This window comes from Choloepus didactylus, chromosome 9 (genome assembly GCF_015220235.1).
Source record: "Choloepus didactylus isolate mChoDid1 chromosome 9, mChoDid1.pri, whole genome shotgun sequence".
Lineage (NCBI taxonomy): Eukaryota > Metazoa > Chordata > Mammalia > Pilosa > Megalonychidae > Choloepus > Choloepus didactylus.
In genome coordinates, this window is record NC_051315.1 from 89899102 (window position 1) to 89922778 (window position 23677).

At 37.1% G+C, this 23677-nt stretch overlaps 1 long non-coding RNA gene across 1 annotated transcript in view; it reads right to left on the reverse strand.

The window, feature by feature from the left end:
* Positions 1–21995, reverse strand: part of LOC119544869 — a 60633-nt gene extending 38638 nt beyond the window's left edge. Inside the window, exons 1-2 of the long non-coding RNA XR_005218949.1 lie at positions 21907–21995; positions 2112–2213 (exon numbers count right to left, since the gene is read on the reverse strand). This is a non-coding gene — a long non-coding RNA (uncharacterized LOC119544869). The remainder of the gene's footprint in view (positions 1–2111; positions 2214–21906) is intronic.
* Between the last annotated feature and the right edge of the window lie 1682 nt (positions 21996–23677).

The following is a 23677-nucleotide window of genomic DNA, read 5'->3' on the forward strand; positions in this document are numbered from 1 at the left end:
TTGGACTCAAATGAGAATTTACAGATTGCTTTTCATACATAAGGCGCTGCATAGGATCTGCAGGAACTATCATGAGGACAAGATACTGGCCTTGCCCTTAATATACTTATGTCACGAGGGAGAAAAAGGCAAGTAACTTATGATGCTACGTACACAGTGCCTACATTCATTCACTTATTCATTCATTTGATATTTCCTGAGCCCTACTGGTAGCATTCCAGTAACTGGGAATTCAGTGGTCTAATGAAACCAAGTCTCTGGAGCTCACTCTGTGGACACCATAACCTGAAACTTGATAAAGGCAGAGGGCACTGAGATGAGTAGAAGGTCAGAGAGCTTGGAGGTGGCCAGGAGCCTCAGAGACTATTTGGTGGAAGGAGGGCCATTCAAGTTAAATCAGAGAAATGGAGGCATGTGTTCTTCAAAAGGATACTCAGGACCAAATCAGGGGAGTCACCAATCTGTTGGGAGAGATGAATATACATGATGGGAGAACAATGGGTGAAAATCCTAGAAAAATAGATTGGGACCATGCTGCTGAATTCCAGACTGTAGAATTTAGTAGGCAGTAAAAATTTATTGACGACTCGTGAGCAAGAATGACAAAATAAAGATATTTTAGAAAGGTTAGAATGGTAATAGTTATTAAGATAGATTAAAGTGAGGAAACTGGGGGCAAGGTGGCCATGTAAAAGATTATTGCATTGTTGGAGATGAGTGGTCATGAATCCTGAACTTGTGGAGACAGAGTGAATAGAAATGAAGATTAAAAGCTAGAGTCTCCTGAATGTTTTAGACTTGCAGGGTCTTGAAAAATTCTTTGAATTATTACTTGGTGGTCATATTATGGCCCATTCTATATTAAAACAATATTCTAAATTGCTTTATGGCCTTTTTTTTTTTTGGACTCATTTTGCAAATATCTGTAGCATCTCTGTCTTTTTCCTTTTATCTTGGGTTGCTACCCATAGAGTTATACTTGTGAATAAATATATCCTTTGCAGAGTTAGTGCTGCATGTTTGTTCTATATTTTGGAGAAAGATTATACATTAAGGTTTTATCATTTAAAGACCTAATTAATCATTATTACAATCATTCACTGTTTTCTAATTTCTTCCTATCTTATTTGCAATAGAAAATGTGACCTTTAGCTGTTTTCTGTGGCATGAGGAAAAATGTGCTCCTATAACTGTATATAGGAATATTCCTATGTGTGGTGACTGATGAGCATGGCTGGTGGAGTGGAGGAATAGAAAGCGGACACAAGGATACCATGCTTCCCTCTGCTATGGAGGCATTTCCCGAGTTCCATGGGAGGATAATAGGGCAGGGAGGACACATCTGTCTCTTGGAGGAGGCAATTTTTGCTGTGTGCTTTTTTTTTTTTTCTTGTTTAAAATTTCTTTGTCAGTGAACAACTGGAGTGTAGCTACCTCAGCCATGAAATTATATGCTGGTCTGAAGAAAACAATTATATTTAATTATTTAATGCATTTAATTTAATGCAGCAGAAAAAGGATTGTCTCACTCTCCATGTATCTGGTTTCTTTTGGTTTGTTTCACTTAAGAATATAGATACAAGAGATCTCTATGATGTGTTTGAATAGATAAGTTGAGAGCTATTTTATTTGGTCTTACATTGGGCTCCAAACATTTATTTATCATGGACTCATTTCAGTAGAAATATTTAGAACATGCACACTCAATAAATGCATGAATATTTATTTAGTATAAGTGTACTACTCACCTTAGCCTGTGTCTCAAGGTAAATACACCCTTAAATGGTGGTCAGCATCAGCAATAGTGGATATAAATCCATATTTCAAATAGTCTTGAAAATTGCAAAACCTGACTTAAATCTTCTCAGATTTTATTAGTTCATCCTTGTTTTTTTTCTTTGTAATGTGGCTGATGAACTCATCATTAGGAACAAGAATAGTAACCTTGCCTTTCTCCTCTTATTGGTTTCTGTTTATTTTGTGGTATCTTCTTCAGTATTTATCTTTCTTTGCAAAAATATCTCTAAGCCTTTGTTAATTTTGTAGGATTAATTTAGTTAAAATTAGATAAGAAAATCTGTAAATCCGTTTTCTTATCTGAGTACACATACCTTGCAATCCATTGCAGCATGCTGAAAGCATGGGGTCCTCTGCTGGCCACTGCTGAACTGTCCGTTAGGGTATCTCAAGTACCCAATAGCACATACCACCTGCTGAAAGAGATGAAACAAAGGCACTCGTGTCTATCTAAACTTAAATATCAATAAAGCTTTATTTCTTTCTCATTTTTATATGAATAGTAATCATAAATAAAAGTTCTAATTATAGTTTTTCCTGGGCTATGTGGTTTGTTTTGCTTATCTCCTGACATTCTTCTTTGCAGATTTCTGCTTAGAAAACCAATAAAACATCAAAACCATCTTACTTGAACATATTTCTGCTACATGAACAGGTTACTTCCTTAGTTGTTTAAGTGTTATTTCATATACCACTAGACATTCCCTAGATGACATAGTCTTTCCAGGATTGTATTTGATTTTATAACATAATTAGATTAGTTTCCCAAATTTATTCTTTTTTTAAGATTTTCTCTGCTGGTGTTCTAGTCAGTGTTCTATAATGAATAGCATTCAACTTCAACTTTCCTGATGTCGACTGATCTCTTGGATATTTCTTTTTAGTTCAAAGACCACCAATACATATTTTTACTACATATTTTTTTAACCTAGATTGATGTTGATATGTTATGAGTTAGAGTGTTTTCTTTTCTTTCCTAATGAAAGAATTTTGGTTCATATCTGTAAAAGTAAACTCAGTTTTTTAAAATGTAGGGAATATAGTAGGGGCTTATGAAAATAAATTAACTAAACAAATATGGCAAATATGTACAATTATCTTTGGTTGATCAATGTTTATGTAATATAAGTAGGTGTAATGGAAACATTTATAGATTCAGATTTCACATTCTGTTCAACTTTGTAATCAGAGTAAGGGAGAAATTTGGAATAGAACTATCACATTAACTTATGTTTTCAAGGATATGAACCTGGTCTCTAAATAAGGGTTTAACAATTTAATTTCTGGGATAGGTAAACTTTCATATTACTTCGTATCCAGAAAGAAGAAATTCATTTGCTTGAACATACTATCAAAGAATTTTTTTAAAATCTAAAAATCTAAGAAGTTGATGCATTGAATACTAAAAATGTTCCTGGGGCATGCATTGTGGCTTGTGGTGAAAAGCAATAACTTATTTTAGAGTTCTCTTCTTACCTCTCTCCACAATTTCCTATGTAACTGAAAATAAATTTTTTTTTTTAATCAATGATTTATTTTCCCAATTTCAAGATAGAAATGATAATTATTATAATTACAAGAGAAAAACCCACATTCTCATATTTGTTATTTTAGTATCTAGGAGGAGCATCTGTTTACTTATAGGTAATTGTCTTTGGGGAAAACATTAAGGAAAGTTGCAAACTCAGGTGTTACCCTTAATGTCATCAAATAAGTTCAGTTTCACATACAATATAAATTTGAGTTTTTGAACAAAGAAAAATTTTAATTGAAACTAAGGAAAGACAAATAAATATCCTAAATTCAAATTATAACTAGTTTTAAAATAAGTCACTAACTCAGATCAAAGCGTTGCTGCATCTTGGTTTTGCTGCTCTAATTCTAAAGGAATTTTCTACCATCTCCCTGTCCATTAGGCAAAAACTACTGAATGCTCTGAACATTTTAGACAGCTTTTACTTAAATTAACATGACAGGTACAGCAGTGCAATGTTGTTAATCTTTTCCTAAAAGCTTAATGTAGCTATTTAGTATTTTACTAATAAATCAAACAAAACATGTCTTGACATTTTAGCTTAGACACAGATGGATGAATCTTCGTTGTCTTTGGGGATGGAGAGGAGATCCTACGGGAAAATAAATGAGTTTTTGCATTAAAAAGCTCACACATGCAAAAACATGCAAATATATATTTCTATGAGTACCATACATAAAGCAGTTAAAATTAGAAGAAATCATATACATGAAAATACATCATAAACTATAAAGTAGTGCTGTAAGTATAAAGTATAATGTATTACTTTATATCATCTATGCATTTATTTATTATTGATCTTGTTGCTTCTTTGTTGCTTTTTTTGGGCCAATCAAAATAGGATATTTTTGGGTTAGGTGGCTTTCTAGTCACATTTTAGGCTCTTATGTCCATTCCCTCTGGAGATTTGTGTGTCTGTTTAAAATTTTAATACAGCCTATGTTCACTTTCCTGAAAGTTTCTTTCATCTTAGTTAAAAAAAAATTCTGCTTGGTGCTGGTAATTTGGTATAATAGACTACTAGGAAAGAAGATAATATGCCCATTTAGCCAATGATTTTATTTTGTTTGTTTTTTTATTCCGCCTCAGTACTTGGAGGCAATAGACGCTAAACAAATATTGAATGAAAGAGTGAGTGAATGACTTAGAGAAAGAGTAGGCCATTTTGGAGAACTGAGTTTTGAAATGTCACTAAATATCTGAACCTACACTTTCTTTTTGCAGCATCATCTCAGTTCTTGATTAATAAAAATCCTGATTTTTATTGTGCATGTCAACAAGATTAAAGATACAATATCTTTATTGTACCAGTATAATTTTGTACAGGTTTACCTTTCACCTTAAAACTTAAGCTGTATTTCACATCTCAAAAACAATATAGGTTCAAAAGTCTAATTATAACAGAAAAACTTTTCCATAAGGCCTTATATAGTTCTGTTTTTTCCTCAAAATTAATCTTATGGAGTTAATCTTCAAATCAGTCTTGCAGAGATTTCGGCTGATAGAGTTTTGGGCTGATAATTACATAATAAGCTTGTGCCTTTCCAAGTTATTAAGTTTTTAGAATCATTTTCAAAACTGTGTTTATTGGGTATCATAAAATGTTAATGTTCGTTATGAACTATTCAAAACCTCCGGGAATTTCAATGTTTTACTGCTGTTGAAGAATCAAGAAGATTTAAAAGTAAACATATTGAGTAAAAAAATAGTACCAAAATTTAAACATTGCCATCTCTTCAAGATATGTTGTTATCATTGTTAATAATTTGTTGACAGTCTTTCAACATGATTAAGTAATTGACAAAATTTGAATACAAGATCAAGTTTCTTTTTTGCAGGACTATATAAACCAGTTTAAGAAACAAAACTGCATTGATAATGTAGTATAATTGATCAAAATTTATCAGTAAGTCACAACAACTAGAAACCATTTCAGAGGATTTAAAAGATGTTTTAAAATTTCTTGGGTGGGAGGGGGGATCCAGGAAGAGTGCAGGTTTTAGATCTTGTCCCTTCCATCCCCTGACTCAGGCATGCTGAGAATAGGGTAGGGTTAGGTTGAGTGATAATTCTTAGAACCACAACAAATCTATTCCTTACATCAATTAAGTGGTTTTACTCTCTCTTCCAGAAACATCTAGTCATTTTCTAAGTTTTCATGTACTAGGGAAGAAAGTTCAAAAGTAGGAGGGATGGGACACCATGCTACAAAAATGCTGCAGAGGGCAAGAGGGAGGGCCGTTGGGAACAAAGAAGTGTTGGTAGTGAGCAGTAGGAAGAAACCAGGTGAAATGTCATCTCTGGAGCCATTAGAGTACCATATTAAGCCAAGAAACCAATTTTTCTCCCACATTAGGAAAACATTGCAAAGAAAGTTCTTTCATTCTCCCCTAAGCCTGCCCCTCTAGTTCCTCTAATTTCTACTGACCCTCCGTTTCCTGATACTCAGGCTAGAAACTTCAGTTTCCCTGATCTCTCGCTGGCTACCTCAATGACAGACAACATTTACCAAAACCTGAAGATCTATGACACATCCATTCTTTCCTTTTCTCTTTTGGGCCATCCCTAGTCCAGTCTTTCCTTCCAGTGCTTCCCCATATTCTAAAACTCCATCCTCTAAATGCTACCAGAATAATCTCCTAAAGCACAAACTCCACTGATGGCCCTTCATTCATGACAGAATAAAGCGGTCCAAGCTATACTTAGCCAGACATTCAAGGCCCTTCATGATCACTTGATCATGATCATAATCAATCATTCTCAATTATTTCCTACTACTTTTTCATGCCACTTTCAACCACTATGCTGGAATGCTCACCATTGCCCAAACAACCCCACCATTCTCCACTTCATTTGGGGAATTTCTTCAGCGCAGAATGCCGTCTTGCCTTTTGTTTCAGACTTGAATCATTCTTTAGAATACATTTCCAATATCTCCTCCTCCATAGTGCCTCTGTTAGCTTAAATAAGGGATTTCCCTTCCGTCCATTGAATGTCCATGCCACAATTTTTGTATTTATCAGATTCTACTTTATTACTATCCAGTAATTTTTATTCATACCATCTCCTGTATTTGACTATAAACTGAGAACTTGTTGAACTTTGTGTCTCAGCCAGTAATGCAGTTCAATAAATGCCAAATAAATAAACAAATGGATAATGTATGCCTGAATGAATTTCCTTGTTTTCATCATTTTAGAATGGCAGAAAAAATGACTTATTTTGTTTAGATTTTTATAATTATTTTTCAAGACAATAGTATCATAGTCCATCAATAAAAAGGCTTTAATAAAGAGAATGTAGTGTCAGAAAAATCAGCTGGAACAATTTAATATCTCACCTTTCTCATTTCACAATTTTCAAAGGCCCTTCTATGGGCTGATGTGTCAAAAACAATTTAGGATGAGTTTTGTGTTTATTTTGTTGTCATTGACTTATATTTAAAACATTGATCCTTTATTTTTTGATAGTTTAACCTTAGTTTAGTTATTCTTTTCTAAGTGTTTCATTGTGAATTTTGTCAAAATGATGTCCCTTCTTTTTGAAACTTGCCAAAGTGAGCAATAAAGAATTTTGGGCTTTGTTTATGAAAACTTCTACTCTAAATATGATTTTAAGAGCTAGAGATGAGGAAAAGACATTCTAGGCTGACAAAACAGCTTGAGCAATGGTAGACAAGTTATGAAATGTTAGTGTGATATGGAGGTTAAAGTTCTATTTGCTTGACAGAGATAGCATGGAAAGAATATGGGAATTCAAGGCTAGAACCTTGAGAATGCCACATTAAAAAGCTTGGAATTATAGGCACCTGAGACTCTTGGAAAGTTTATCAGTGGGAAATGTATTAGGTATGTACATTTGTAGATATGTACATGGTGATAGTATGAAGGGTGGATTGGACAAATAAAAAGCTGGAGATGGGAAAACAAGATCAAGTCTACCATGATGGACTTGGTAAGAGCTAAATTGAACAGTGAGGAGCACTGGGTTTGAGATGTGGGAAAGATAGAGTGATTTGGGTGTTTGATCCTCAAATTCTCAGCACAGCTTTCCAATGTTTCTGCCTTGGGTTATTGAAAGGATGGGACAGCTGATTTGGGGAACATTAATGAGCCACAGAAATTGTTAAAAGTTTTCAAGACTAATCTAAGAGAATGAATTCAGTTTCTGGCACACTGGGTCTGAAATGTCAGGGACATTGCTGTGAGGACAACTGGAAATTCAGATGTGGAATTCAGTAGACAAGGAGCTCTAAATGTAGATTTAGAAGTCATAGCACAGATCTGAACATTGAATCCAGGGAAAGATTAAAAGAACATGGAGGATTTATAGCAATAGTAAAAGGGTCTGAAAAATCCCTACAAACCTTATAGAAACAGGTGAAGGGAGAGGATGGAGACTGAGAAGAGACACACGGTGTCAGTGTAAAGGATGGCACAGTTTCCTAAGGAACAAATCTGGAGCATGCCTAAGTTATAGAATTTAAACCAGGAGAGTAGCACAAGAAAGTTCAGGTGGAATAGGGACTGAATTTTGCAGTGATGTGGACACAGTGGAAAATTGGGAGGGAAAGATTGCCTTTGCAAGGTGTGGCTAGGAGCAAAGTTGCAGGGTGTGGCAGGTCATGTGGGATTTATGACCTGCTCATCCTTAAGCGTTCAACTTTTCTTCATGTAGTTGAAAATTGTTCAATGCTCTCCCTCAGCAGTTTTATTTGTAGGCAAAATAAGTCAATTTCCTTTTGTTTAACCTCATAAGGATTAGTCTTGAAAACTTTTAACAATTTCTGTGGCTCATTAAAGTACTGCTTCAAACTTTCCAGACCTTATTTTACATGTGAGCCCATTATAGGTTAAAGAACATCACGTGGCCATTCTTCCTTGACCTCCACTAGTTGTGATCTCATTTGGTATTTGCTTTCAAACCTGCAGCATTAAACTGTAGGTTCACATTTTGACCTTTGCTTACATTATAATAATTTTCACAAGTTCTCTTTCTAAGTATATATCAAGCATGGAAAATTGTTTGGAATGGATCCTGAAAATGAGTTGAGTCTTAATCAACTTAATAGGTGTTTTAAATGTGGCATGGTATAACCTTAATGTTCACCTATAAAACCATCCAATTTCGAGATGGTTTACTCATCGAGCTGGTCAAATTAATAAAACACAAGGCTGACTTGGTCTGTTCTTATGCAGACCTTACATACATGGGCTTATGAATCATAAAAGTAAGATCCAAATAAATTTGAATTTCATCTTTTTTTGCTCAGCCATTTAGAACAGCTCATTTTTTCCTGGTGTGTGCATGTGTGAGAGTTTGATAATGTTTATATGTGTATTTTGCTATCTACACTCTTGGATTCTAGAGCACTTTTTATGCATCTGTTATTATTTTCATTCTCTACCCAGAACTATATTTACTTATGTCCATGTCTTTTTAGTTTTTAGATCATAAACTCACCCAGGGCTAGGTCAATGTTTTACTTTCTCTGTGGCCTCTATAGCACTCAGCCTAGTGCTTAGCTCAAAGAATGTGCTTGATAAAGAGTTGTTAGAAGAGTTAATCAAAATAACATCCAAACAAAGCAGAGTTACTTTTTCTTTAATTTGTATGTCTTATTGAGATTTTTTAGATCCTTGAGGGCAAAGGATGTTTCTGTGTTGTCTTTATCTTTTCTCTGGCATCTAATATATTGCCTTACAGTGGGTGCAATCATCCATGAAACAATGTGTAACGGGAATATACAAGGCACTGTTCTGGGCATGGGGTTGCACAGTATGAAGAGGTGTGTTCACGGCTGGATCAGCATAAGGGGTGGGGCTGGCGCATTTTTTGGAGGAAATGTTTGGGTGTGATGGGAGCTGAAGCTTTGTTGGGCATGTAGTAAAGGAACATTTATAAAGATATAGTGGATCTTGAAAGCTAACCTAAGTATAGATCTAACCCTATAGATGAAAATACTTAATCTTTTTTTTTTTTTAATATTGCAGCTGTGCTAATTTTCATGATACAGTCTTGTACATGGTAACTGCAGTAGATTGGTATTTGTTTACTGCAACATCCATTGTTTCTTTGCTTCTTAGCAGCAGAATCCCAATTTTAGCTGGGCACGTGGCCATGATATAAAAGTCTAGATCTTTTACCCTCCTGCAGTTAGGTGTGAATATGTGACAAAGCTTTGGTCAATAAGATGTAAATAGAGGTAGTTTATGAAACTTGAATGCTCTCTGAAGGAAGTTGTCTCAGCAGGGTGAGCCCAGTCTTTGGCCTTTCTGTCTTTTTTCTTCTAGCTGGTAACACTGATGTGATGGGAGGAGGCCCAGCAGTTGTCTTGGCCCATGAGGGGATCATGCCGATAGTATCCATACACTAGAATGGACTAGGAGTCTGGGTACCAGATGGAGCTACCTTACCAGTCCAAGGTTGCTAACCTCTGGACATCCTTCCCTAAGAAAGAAAGAAGCTCCTATCTTGTACAAGTGTCACTTATTTTGGGGTTTTCTATAAATGTACCCAAATCTAATTCTCACTAGAACAAGGGCCATTTAAAACGTTTTATATTAATCCTCTTAGGAGAATAGAAAAATATTAAAGATCTAGTAAGTCCTCTTGAGGCATTAATGTATGCTTTAATTTCTTGGCAGATAGAACAAATTGAATGAGGATGTTATCACCCCAATATAGTTGACTCTGGCTACATAAAAAGACTCAAAATAAAATGTAATTTCCTAGTTCTTGAACTTAAGGAATGTCTTATGAGGGAGGGCAATACAGGCAGTAAAGAATGGACCTCAGTTTGAATCCTTTACCACCGGTGTGACCATCGACAATTATCCTCTGATCTCTGTAACAGGGGTTTCAGCTACTGTCTGGCTGGTTGTGAATATTGAATGATTAAACGGGGTAACATATGAAGTAACATATGTTAGTATTTTTCCCTTTCTCTAAGAACAAGAAATTGGAAAATTATGAAATAAGCCAGGATGATTCAGATAATTTAAAAAGACACATTTTTCTTAAGTGTTACTATTAACATCTTTTTCAATATTAGCTTTGTACTTATTGTCAAAAGTCGGATTTTGGAACACTCAGATTATCCCTGCTTACTTGCTTTCTATGCTATAGGATAGAAAAAGATGGTTTACAATTAGTCTTTACTGAATAGATATGTTTCAATTACGGTGGTATATTGAAACTGATCATTTTCCTTTTTTTTTTTTTTGGTTAAAATTAAAAATGATTCCATTTTAGTACTATAAGGGTCTTGCTAATTGTACTGTCACTGTCGTTAATGCTGAATGCTAAGCAGTTTTCTTATTTAGCTTCTTAAGCTGATTTCATTTGGGATTGTAAGTGGTATGGCTGTTTTATTGGTATTTAGTTTTTAAGTAATATGTATTAATGTTCTTGTGAAATCTTAATTTCCATCTTAAAATAGTCCCAACTTTGTAATTCTAACACAAACAGAAGCAATATCTTATTAGATTTATTTCTAGAAGTGTTCAGAAGTACACATTTTTTCTAAGGTCTTAAATTCATATGGCTGTCAATGTATAACAGGTTGCAGGAGAGAAAACAGCCATCTGAAATTTATTATTTTCATCATATAGTTGATTTTTAAAAATTAATTTATTGATTTTTATAAAAAAGAAAAGAACAGAGTCTAGTACAGATTAGAGAAAATAGAGGATGATATGAATAATTAACATATGGGTTTCAGAAGACATATTAATCATTAGCAACTGTTATAAATATTTTAGATTTTTATTAAAAATCTGATGCCAAACATTTTATAATTCGCATGTTGAGTGAGAGAGTGGTGCTTGGGAAATGTTTCATAAAATAAATTCAGAGTCAGCTGAAATTTCAGAAATGAACTTATAAACTAAAATTGTGTTTATTTCATCATGAGTTGCATGTATCACATAATTGTGAAGTTGTTTTATGTTTTAAATCTTTAATTGGCAAAAATAAGCCTAAAAATCACTTCCAAAACTTTAATTTGATTTTTGTTTTAAATGTGTGCTTGTAAGCTTTGTACAAAATAATAGATTAATGGAGTATAGGAAATGTTTTTCCTTAAAATTATCATAAAATTTCTAAATTATATAATTTTGATTTCTTTAAATATTTTACTATGAAACATTTACATTGTAAAGGTGACTGTACGGAAAGGGATTGGTGGATAACCCTCAGGAAAAAGTGAATTTTCCTCGACATGGCTTCAGAGCTGTTGCTGCTTCGTGACCTCTGGCTCTTACTCTCTGACTTCTCCCTCACACACTGTACCCAATCATCATGCACTAATTATGTTTGCCCTGAGCAACCATGGTTTCTCTTTTCCTTGCTTTGCAAATGGTATTCTATCTAGACATAACTGTCCCTCTCCCACTTCCCCACTTTGCCCATCTTTGCCTGGTTTGATCCTACTTCCCTTTAGTATCAGCTGAGAGGTCAGTGACTTCCTCCACAAGACTTCCCTGACTCTCCAGACTAGGTCAGAGTTCCCTCTAGACTGTCAGACCCCGAGGGAGAGCTGCATCTTCACTACCAGTCAATCCTGTATCTAGCAGGTGCTAGTACATAGCAGGCAATCAGTAAGTACATGGTGAATGAATGAATGAAAGTAAAGGTAACAGGGCACCCTTAACTTCAGTGTATACAGGCATGTGAAATGCTAGCTGTGACCACATTTGTTCCCTGTTATTGAACTGTATTGCAGCATGACCAATTAGGTTATAACTACCTTTAAGAATAAATACAGGCTATTGCTTGATTTATTTAGTCACAGTTTTGGTGCCAATTGTGAAGATGGCTGTGATGATCAGAATGACATCCACATAGCATTGTGGTTTGGCAGGTCCACTGAGACAGATAAAAGTCAAGATATAGTAATAAAATATATAATTATCATGGTTAAAGGAAACAATTTAATATCTAAATTATAAATGTTAATTTAAATTATTTTAAATAAACAACTGGACATTTTAAAGAAGAGATTTCATACAAGTAGTTGGTATTAGAATAATTAAATGGTTTCAGTAAGAATGCAATTAAAAAACTTATCTCAGCATTACCTCCAATATTTGAATCAGATTTACAGACGTTTAATTGCACCTTAAAATTTAAAATAAAGCTGGGTAAATTCAGGAGACTAAACATGCCAGAGAAAAATTGCTAGATTTTTTTTTTCCCCCAAAGTATGCAGTGGCTTTTCTCTCCTTTCTATATTTATCTTTCAACTTTAGTAATAAAATAGGTTGGAGGAGTTGAACCATGTAATCACTCCTCTATGGCTCCATTTAAGTAACACTGTCACCTGCATCTTGAAGCTGTCTCCAACCTAGAAGCAGGCTGGGGGTGTTTTTGGGCTGCCAGGACACCAGTAGGGCATCGAGGTGGCAAGGCCACCAGATGTGATGATCAAAACCAACACAAGATCTGCAGCTGAGAACCCACACACATCCTCAAAATCTTCTGTGTTTTTTGAAAAATTTGGAGACGATGATGACTCTTCTTGAGTTGAGATTTTACTTCCCTCCTTTTTTACTCCCCCCACTCCGTTCTGCCCATGTTTATTTCCCTTGCTTTTTCTGTTACTCTCTCTTTACTTCTATCCCCATATCTTCCTGATCCAACTGAATCATTGCTCCGTAGAGAGTGACTGTCACTACTATCATAAAGAAATGATGAACCACCTGCAGTGACAGAGCTCACAACCAGGGATCTAACTTCAGAAAAAGAAATAAAACTATTCAAATGGATAAGCAGTTACACCAATCAGCAGCTCACCACTCCCTCACATTTGTTCACTTGCAAGCAAGTCACTCAGAAACTACCTCTTGAGTTGGGAGAGAACTGTAGACAAGACCAGCTGCTGCAGGCTCTGGGTGGAGGACCCAGTAGTAGCTGCTGTAGGGAACATGGCTTTGGGACATTATGACTTTCTTGATACTGAGCTTGGGAGACAGTGTGAAGTCAGGAATCAAGAAACATAGAGACCAGGGCAGGCTGAGAACACTCCTTCCTGGCACCAGCACCATGGCCCAGAGCCGTGCCAAAAACACAGCGCTAAAGGCTATTGTCCACACCCAATATTGTGGCGTGTGCACGTGATGCTGGGAAAAAAAAAAAAGTTTAGCAATTTTTCTGTGGCAATATTCATCTCAGATAAAATAGACTTTAAATGCAAGGATGTTATGAGAGACAAAGAAGGCCACTACATACTAATAAAAGGGGCAATTCAACAAGAAGAAATAAAAATCATAAATGTTTATGCACCCAGTCATGGTGCCCCCAGATACACGAGACAAACACTGGCAAAACTAAAGGAAACAATTGATGTTTCCACAATAATTGTGAGAGACTTCAACGCATCACTCTCTCCTATAGATAGATCAACCTGACAGAAGACCAATAAGGAAATTGAAAACCTAAACAATCTGAAAATGAATTGGATTTAACAGACATATATAGAACATTACATCCCAAATCATCAGGATACACATTCTTCTCTAGTGCTCATGGAACTTTCTCCAGAATAGACCATATGTTGGGACATAAAACAAGCCTCAATAAATTAAAAAAAATTGAAATTATTCAAAGCACATTCTCTGACCACAATGGAATACAATTAGAAGTCAATAACCATCAGAGACTTAGAAAATTCACAAATACATGGAGGTTAAACAACACAATCCTAAAAAATCAGTGGGTTAAAGAAGGAATAGCAAGAGAAATTGCTAAATATATAAAAAATAAATGAAAATGAGAACACAAAATATCAAATCCTGTGGGATACAGAAAAGCAGTACTGAGGGGGACGTTTATAGCACTGAATGCATACATTAAAAAGGAAGAAAGTGCTAAAATCACAGAACTAATGGAGCAACTGAAGAAGCTAGAAAATGAACAGCAAACCAATCCTAAATCAAGTAGAAGAAAAGAAATAACAAGGATCAAAGCAGAAGTAAATGACATAGAGAACGAAAAAACGAGAGAGAATAAATAACACCAAGAGTTGGTTCTTTGAGAAGATCAACAAGATTGACAAGCCCCTAGCTAGACTGACAAAGTCAAAAAGAGAGAAGACCCATATAAACAAAAAAAATGAATGAGAAAGGTGACATTACTGCAGATCCCAAAGAAGTTAAAAAAATTATAAGAGGATACTATGAACAACTATATGTCAACAAACTGGATAATGTAGAGGAAATGGACAGTTCCTGGAAACATATGAACAACCTAGACTGACCAGAGAAGAAATAGATCTCAACCATCAAATCACAAGCAAAGAGATCCAATCAGTCATCAAAAAGCTTCCCACAAATAAATGCCCAGGGCCAGATGGCTTCACAGGGGAATTCTACCAAACTTTCCAAAAAGAACTGATACCAATCTTACTTAAACTCTTCCAAAACATTGAAGAAAATGGAACACTACCTAACACATTTTATGAAGCTAACATCAATCTAATACCAAAACAGGCAAAGATGCCACAAAAAAGGAAAACTACAGGCCAATCTCACTAATGAATATAGATGCAAAAATTCTCAGCAAAATACTTGCAAATCGAATCCAAAGACACATTTAAAAAAATCATACACCATGACCAAGTGGGGTTCATTCCAGGCATGCAAGGATGGTTCAGTATAAGAAAATCAATCATTGTGTTACAACACATTAATAAAACAAAAGAGAAAAATCAGGTGATCATCTCAATAGATGCTGAAAAAGCATTTGACAAAATCCAACATCGCTTTTTGATAGAAACACTCCAAAGGTAGGAATTGAAAGAAACTTCCTCAATATGATAAAGAGCATATATGAAAAACCCACAGCCAGCATAGTACTCAATGGTGAGAGACTGAAAGCCTTCCCTCTAAGATCAGGAATGAGACAAGGATGCCCGCAGTCTCCACTGTTATTCAACATTGTGCTAGAAGTCCTAGCCAGGGCAATCTGGCAAGACAAAGAAGTAAAAGGCATCCAAATTGCAAAGGAGGAAGTAAAACTGTCATTGTTTGCAGATGATATGATCTTATATCTGGAAAACCCTGAGAAATCAATGATACAGCTACTGGAGCTAATAAACAAATTTGGCAAAGTAGCGGGATACAAGATTAATGCACATAAGTCAGTAATGTTTCTATATGCTAGAAATGAACAAACTGAAGAGACACTCAAGAAAAAGATATCATTTTCAATAGCAACTTAAAAAATCAAGTACCTATGAATAAACTTAACCAAAGATTTAAAAGACCTATACAAAGAAAACTACATAATTCTACTAAAAGAAATAGAAATGGACCTTAAAAGATAGAAAAATATTCCATGTTCAAGGATAGGAAGGCTAAATGTCATTAAGATGTCAATTCTACCCAAACTCATCTACAGATTAAATGCAATCCCAATCAAAATTCCAACAACCTACTTTGCAGACTTGGAAAAGCTAGTTATCAAATTTATTTGGAAAGGGAAGATGCCTCGAATTGCTAAAGACACTCTAAAAAAGAAAAACGAACTGGGAAGACTTACACTCCCTGACTCTGAAGCTTACTATAAAGCCACAGTTGTCAAAACAGCATGGTACTGGCACAAAGAAAGATATATCGATCAATAGAATCAAATTGAGAATTCAGAGATAGACCCCCAGATCTACGGCTGACTGATCTTTGATAAGGCCCCCAGAGCCACCAAACTGGGACATAACAGTCTTCAACAAATGGGGCTGGGAGAGTTGGATAACAATATCCAAAAGAATGAAAGAGGGCCCCTACCTCACACCCTACACCAAAATTAACTCAAAGTGGACCAAAGACCTCAATATAAAAGATAGTACCATAAAACTCCTAGAAGGTAATGTAGGGAGACATCTTCAAGACCTTGTATTAGGAGGTCACTTCCTAGACCTTACACCCAAAGCACAAGCAACAAAGGAAAAAATGGATTAATGGGAACTCCTCAAGCTTAGAAGTTTCTGTACCTCAGAGGAATTTTTCAAAAAGGTGAAGAGGCAGCCAACTCAATGGGAAAAGAATTTTGGAAGCCACGTATCTGACAAAAGACTGATATCTTGCATATATAAAGGAATCCTACAATTCAATGGCAGAAGTTCAGGCAGCCCAGTTATAAAATGCGCAAAAGATATGAAGAGACAGTTCTCTGAAGGGGAAATACAAATGGTGAAAAAACACATGAAAAAATGTTCAGCTTCACTAGCTATTAGAGAGATGCAAATTAAGACAACAACGAGATACTATCTCACACTAATTAGAATGGCTGCCATTAAACAAACAGGAAACTACAAATGCTGGAGAGGATGTGGAAAAATTGGAACTCTTATTCATTGTTGGTGGGACTGTATAATGGTTCAGCCACTCTGGAAGACAGTCTGGCAGTTCCTTAGAAAACTAGATACACAGTTACCCTTCGATCCAGCAATTGCACTTCTTGGTATATACCCGGAAGATCCGAAAGCAGTAACACGAACAGATATCCGCACGCCAATGTTCATGGCAGCATTATTCACAATTGCCAAGAGATGAAAACAACCCAAATGTCCTTCAACAGATGAATGGCTAAATAAAGTGTGGTATATACACACAATGGAATACTATGCAGCAGTAAGAAGGAACGATGTCGTGAAACATGTGACAACGTGGATGAAACTTGAGAACATAATGCTGAGCGAAATAAGCCAGGCACAAAAAGAGAGATATTTTTTGCTACCACTAATGTGAACATTGCTGGGGGAGAATGCATGGGGTGTTGGGCTTCCCCACCTTGATGGTTGCTGATGTGCTCACAGACATAGGGGACTGGTGGTTTGAAGGGCTGAGCCCTCAGTCACAGGACTTGCCCTTGGGAGGACTGTTGCTGCAAAGGAGAGGCTAGGCCAGCTTATAATTGTGCCTAAGTGTCTCCTCCTGAATGCCTCTTTGTTGCTCAAATGTGGCCCTCTCTCTCTAGCTAAGCAAACTTGGCAGATGAAATCACTGCCCTCCCCTCTACATGGGATCTGACACCCAGGGGTGTAAATACCCCTGGCAATGTGGAATATGACTCCTGGGGAGGTATCTGGACCCAGCATCGTGGGATGGAGAACATCTTCTTGACCAAAAGGGGGATGTAGAATGAAGTGAAATAAGTTTCAGTAGCTGAGAGATTCCAAAAGGATCTGAGAGGTCACTCTGGTGGGCTATCCTACGCACAATATAGACAACCATTTTTACGTTCTAATGAGTTGGAATAGCTAGCAGTAAATACCTGAAACTATCAAACTACAACCCAGAACCCTTGAATCTTGAAGATGATTGTAAAAAAATGTAGCTTATGAGGGGTGACAATGTGATTGGGAAAGCCATGTGGATCACACTCCCCTTTGTCCAGTGTGTGGATGGATGATTAGAAAAACAGGGACAAAAAAAAAAGCACCCAGTGATCTTTTTTACTTTAATTGTTCTTTTCACTTTTATTTTTATTCTTATTACTTTTGTGTGTGTGGTAATGAAAATGTTCAAAAATTAATTTTGGTGATGGATGCACAACTATATGGTGGTACTGTGAACAATTGATTGTACGCTTTGTGTGACTGTATGTTATGTGAATATATCTCAATTAAAAAAAGAGAGAGAGAGACATAGAGACCAGGGAGAGGTATTGCAGTTGTCCCCCATACCAGTTCTTACATGAAGAAGTGCTGAAGTGAGAAAGTTTCCTTTTAGCTCTTAGGTAGATCAGGAGTTGGGAAGGAAAGCCACACTGTGCCTTTAGTCACCCCACTCTCTGACAATGCACTTCTCATTCAGGTTTTCCACAATCTCCACCTCCTCCAGTGGCAGCTTTGCTTGCTTTCTTCCAGTGCACCTGGAAGTCTCTCAATGGGGCTGAATATTTTGTCCCTCTCTGTGGTATAACAAAGGTATCAAGGGGTTGGCTCACCCCAAATTCCTCAAACCAGTGCTACTGGGTCTCATTTATCATTGCCTACTAAAATATGTGTTAGTTATGTTGATTCTGACATTTTAGCTGGAAAACAGCTGGGGAGGTGGGGAGGAAGAGAAAGAGAAGAGGGAGAGCAAAAGAGAAGGGCGAGAAAGAGGATAAAGAAGGAGATAGGGAGAGGTTGGGGGTGAGGAGGAGAAGGGCAAAGGGAAGGGAAGAGAAAAGAGAGAGCTTAATGTCAGGTAAATAACAGATTTTATATTTTCTCATTAAAAATAAGTATATAAAAATATGTACATATCCTTTTTAAGAAGCACTTCTTAAACATTTTAATTCTACTTTTATTCATTTGATAAACATAGCACATATTTGGAGTGGATAGCAATTATAAAAATAACTTCACATTCCTCAAAGAGGGCATATACTCAGGAAAATTAAAGCAGTCCATTTTTTGCTCCAAGCATTAAATTCTCTATTTTTTCAGTGAGTCTAATTCTGAACCTGATTGTAGTGTTCCTTGAAAAAGAGAAACTGCCTGTTCCTTTTGTTCAATAGAAGAACTAATTAGTATGTATTTTTGAAAAATGTTTTGGCTGCCCTGACATACTTGCCATTCTCTATAATGTTTTAAAGGCTTCTGTTCACCTTCTCTCCATAAGCCTTCCAGACGGCTTCTCTTTGCTGCTGTGTTGGATCCCTCTGCTTCCCTATGGCTCTTGAGGATGGCAAGGGGGTAGATAAAAGAGGAAAAGTGTATCTCTGGCTGAGTGTGTACAAGGGCTATAGTTTGTTTCTAATTCTTTCAATTGGGGTTTGGACATGAATTGTGGAAATAAACGTGTATGTGACAAATGAAAGAGCTATGTGTTTTCCACTGAAAAATGACCAGATGGGATGAGGTGGATGAATTCTAAGGGGTCGTCTTCTCTCTCCTCCATCTGCAGTCCCTGGAAATGGAGCTGCTTGGAGACACAGATCATCCACTAGAAGTTTTCCTTAGTGGACAGTCTCTGTAGTGTGTTTAGTGTAAAAGCATTGCCAAGCCCATCTGTGAGTTTTATCGAGAGCCTATGGGAAGCAGTCACAAACAACAAATCCAGAGAGGATATCTTATAGATAGGATTCTATTTTTTAATAAAATCCACGCAGTCTGAGCTAAATAAATGGAAAAGATAGTATATTCTGAGTAGTAAAGTATACACTAACATGCTGCCATCCAATGGCATTCACATGAAAGAGTGGTGATTCTGCCGTGACTCTGCCAGTGCCCAAAAGGAGCAGCTGCTCTGGCGACTGGCATATGCACAAACATGTTCTAGAATTTCTCTTGATTCTAGTTATAGAACAGGAATCAAGAACATCTTCCTTCTTCAAGAGAGTAAGAGGTATTGTTGTGCCTTGTTTACACCCCTCTTGAACTCAGTCATGGCCTCCCAGTCCCAGCTGCAGTCTCTTGCCAGCTCTCAACAATGCACAGTGCATTCCCTCCTGACCTCATCTGTACCCTGCCCCAAAACTCTTCCAGTGTGTCTGCTGAACATCCCTTTCCATGTTCTGTCACCTCACATGCTTCCTCCGCCTTTTCCCTGACCAGAACGCCATCTCCTTGCCTTGACTGAAAACTGGAATGACTCTTTGAGTTCCACTTTCTCTGCGCTCTCTCTCAAGAAGGTGCCCGGGTCACTGGGTGAAGTAGGTGGCCTCCTTTCCTGTAGTGGCCTTTTTCACCTTTAATTCACCTCAGTCCTGCACGTACCACTGCTGCTCTGAACCTCATGTCCTAGTACTATTCTGCATTGTCACCAACTCCTCTTGCATATTTAATGACATTCTTGCCATTTTCCCTCATTTACCAAAGGTTAATATCATGCTTCAATACTTAACCATCTTGTTTGGCTACTTAAATATTCATGGGTGACCCTTTATTGGCTTCTTCTTACAACTATTGCTTCCCTATGGCTCTTTGGGACAGAGGAGGCCAGGTTGAATTATGTACTCCAACAAATATTCTTAATTCTATAATTATAAGAAATACAATTCTATAATTATAATTCTATAATTGTAAGTTGAATTTTGTACTCCAATAAATATTCTTAATGTCAATATGCATTCCTGTGACCCATTGTAAATAGGAGCCCTTGGAGATGTTATTTATAGTTCGTATGTGGCCCACCTGAATGAGGATGGGTCTTACTCTGGACTGCTGCAGGCTTTGTAAAGAGAACCCTAAAGTCACAAAAGTGAGAAAGGAGAGGACATTGCCATGTAACAGGGGGCAAAGATATCAAGGAACCCCAAGAACTGCAAGCAGCCAGCACCAGAACACTACCGTCTTTCAGGAGGAAGCAAGCCTTGCTGGTGTCTTGATTTTGGATTTCTTCTAGCCACAAAACTGTGAGCAAATGAATTCCCATTATTTAAGCCAACCCATTGTGTGGTACTTGTGACAGCAGCCTGGCACACTAAGACAGCCAGCTCCTGGCCACTCCGTTTTTTAACTATTTCATCTCCTATGACTTTTCCTCCTACCCAGTTGCTTCCATTGCTGTTTCATGGACTTCATCATCCAATCTGCAGTACCTAATCATTGATTTTAAGCATTTTACTCTAATACCAACTGCTATCCTCCTCAGTGACACAGCTCTTCACTCTGTGGCAATTCTTCATCCTCTTTGAGACTTCCAATGCATTTTCCTTATTTTATTAGACCCATCTTCACTCCTTTCTTTTTTATGGCCCAGGGTTTTGATTACTTTCTTGACATGCCCTCAACTCCTTGTCCAATTCTTTCTCCAGTGTTCTCATCTGGAAAATCTCCAGGCTTGTAAAAACTCACTGACTTGATTTCTCTGTGCCTGCATCTTAACAGCAGACTGATGATGGAAGAAAAATCACACAATGAGGATGCCTAGATTTTACTCTGAATTTATGATGATGAACATAAATAGACACACCCCATATCTCCAGACATTCAGGTGTTTACCTAGCCCCATTTATCTTTATGAAAAGAAAAAAACAAAAAACAAAAAACATCTTATTGGAATGCCCTAATCTTCCTAACAGTAAATCTAAAATCTTCTTACACCTGTACCAATTTTCTCTTCTTTTTCTCTGTTAACATGGAAATATCCCTCCACTTATTAAAGGTGAATTGTTCCACTTGTCTGGGGGGGACATGACCTCTCTCACCTTTTCAAATACTTCTCATTAAGCTATTCGCTTTCTCTCCTGTATCAACCATTTTCCCCTCTACACTGGATCATTTTTACCAGGATTCAAGAAGGTTCTGGAATTTCTCTCCCTGAGGTACTCCCCTCTGCCCCACCCAGCCCCCAGCCCCAAACAAACCAACAGACACTTTCTTTGGTCCTCATGCTCCGTGGAGCCACTACGTCAATTTTCAAGCATACACAAACTTCTCAGGTATCCTCTCCCAGTTTTGTCCCTTCTACCACCTCATTCAATTTTCAATTCAGTTGAGTTTCTGCCTGGATCACTCAACTGAAAACTGGTCTTGTCAAGGTCACAGTAACTTTCATGTTGCAAAATCCATCAAAAAACAAATAATTTTCTATCTTCATCTTACTTAACCTTTTAGCAGCATTTAGCAGAGTTTAAACACTCACCTTTCTTGGTTCCACTGACACTGTAATCTGTGGGTCTTTCTCTCACTTCTCTGGCTTCTCTTCTTCAGTCTCCTCTGCTGGCTCATCCTCCAACTGACTAATAAATTTTGAATCTCTTTTGGTTTTGCTCTCATATCTCTACATCCTCTTAGGAATCCCATCTCTTTCATGACTTTAAATATCATCCATATGCCAACACCTCCTAAATTTCTATCTCTAGCCTAGATTATTCTGAACTGCATACTCGTGTATCTTTCCCACATCTGCCTGAATACCTCCTAGACATATCAAATGAAATATAGTCCAAACTGAACTCTTGATCTTCTTACCCCAGATACCTTCCCTAATTTGTCCCTCCTGCATTCTTCTTCATTTGAGATCAAAAAATCATGCTTGATTTTTGCTTTTCCTCCAACCCGTTAATTTTACATTCAAACCATATTTTGGAATTCCTCTGCTTCTTTCTGTCTCCACCACTACCTTGCTAGTCCAAACCATGGTCACTCTTACCTGAACATCTGAAGCTCAAAAGCAGCCAACTTTCCCCTTTGCCTCTTCAGAGTATTCTTCCAAAAATGCTTCTTAGATTACGTAGCTTTGCTGTGTAAAACCCTTCAATGGTTTTCTTCTGCTCTGGAATAAAATCCAGACACCTTTGGCCAATAAGACCTTTCATGATCTCATGATCTGACCTTTCCCTGACTCCAGAGTTTTGTCTCAGTCTACCATTTTCTTTGCTCACTAAACTCACTTTTTTTTTTTTTTTTTTTTAATTCCTTAAACACACTAAGCTCTTCTCTCATCAGGGCCTGTGTGTATGTTTATCCTTATACCTACTGTGATATAATGAAAGATTTGGCTGATCTTGTCCTCAGTTCCTGGAGAAACAACCTCTGAACCCAGAATTTTCTGTGATTGATGTGTCTTTTGTTCTTCATGGGGTCCAGGACCCATATGATACTTCGTAAGCTAACGAGATGATAGGGAAGAGCCAGACATACCTGGAGTCTTTGGCTTTGAGCCAACATATCAGCCCACCTCCCCAACCTCTGGGAGAGGAGGGAGCTATTGACTGAGTTCAACCACATGGATATTGATTCTATTGTGGACAGTGATTCTATCAATTGTGTCTGTGTAATGAGACCCCATATAAATCCAGGACACTTGACTCTAGGGAGCTTCCATGATTCCAGGGAAGGTGACACCTTCTGACTCCGTGTACAGAGGGCAAGGACGTTTGTGTTCAAGACCCTCCAAGACCTCACCCTATAAGTCTCTTCTTTTGGCTCCTTCTTATTTGTATCTTTTACTATAATAAAACTATAATCACAAGTATGGTGCTTTCAGAGAGTTTTGTGAGCTGTTCTAGTGAATAATCAAACCTGATGGAATCCCTGAATATAGCACCAGTTGGTCAGAAATGTGGGTGGCATGGGTCCTGAACTTGTGACTGGTGTTTGAAAGGCAATCTTGCAGAGGATTGCCCTTAACCTGAGAGGTTGAGGCTAACTCTGGGTGGTTAGAGCCAGAAGTGAATTGAATTGAGTTACTGCAGTCTTTGCAGTTGCTGAGTGAAGTTTTTGATACATTTGCACCCATACTGCTCTGCTTTTCAGAAGTGGCCTCTCATTCTTCAGATCTCAGTTTAAATATCAACTCTTCATTGAAGTCTTCCCTGACTACACTATGTAACAAGAGGCCATCCTTGTCAATATTGAGCACATCATCCTGGTTGGTTGCTTTTCAAAATGGGAATTATGGTAACTTTTAC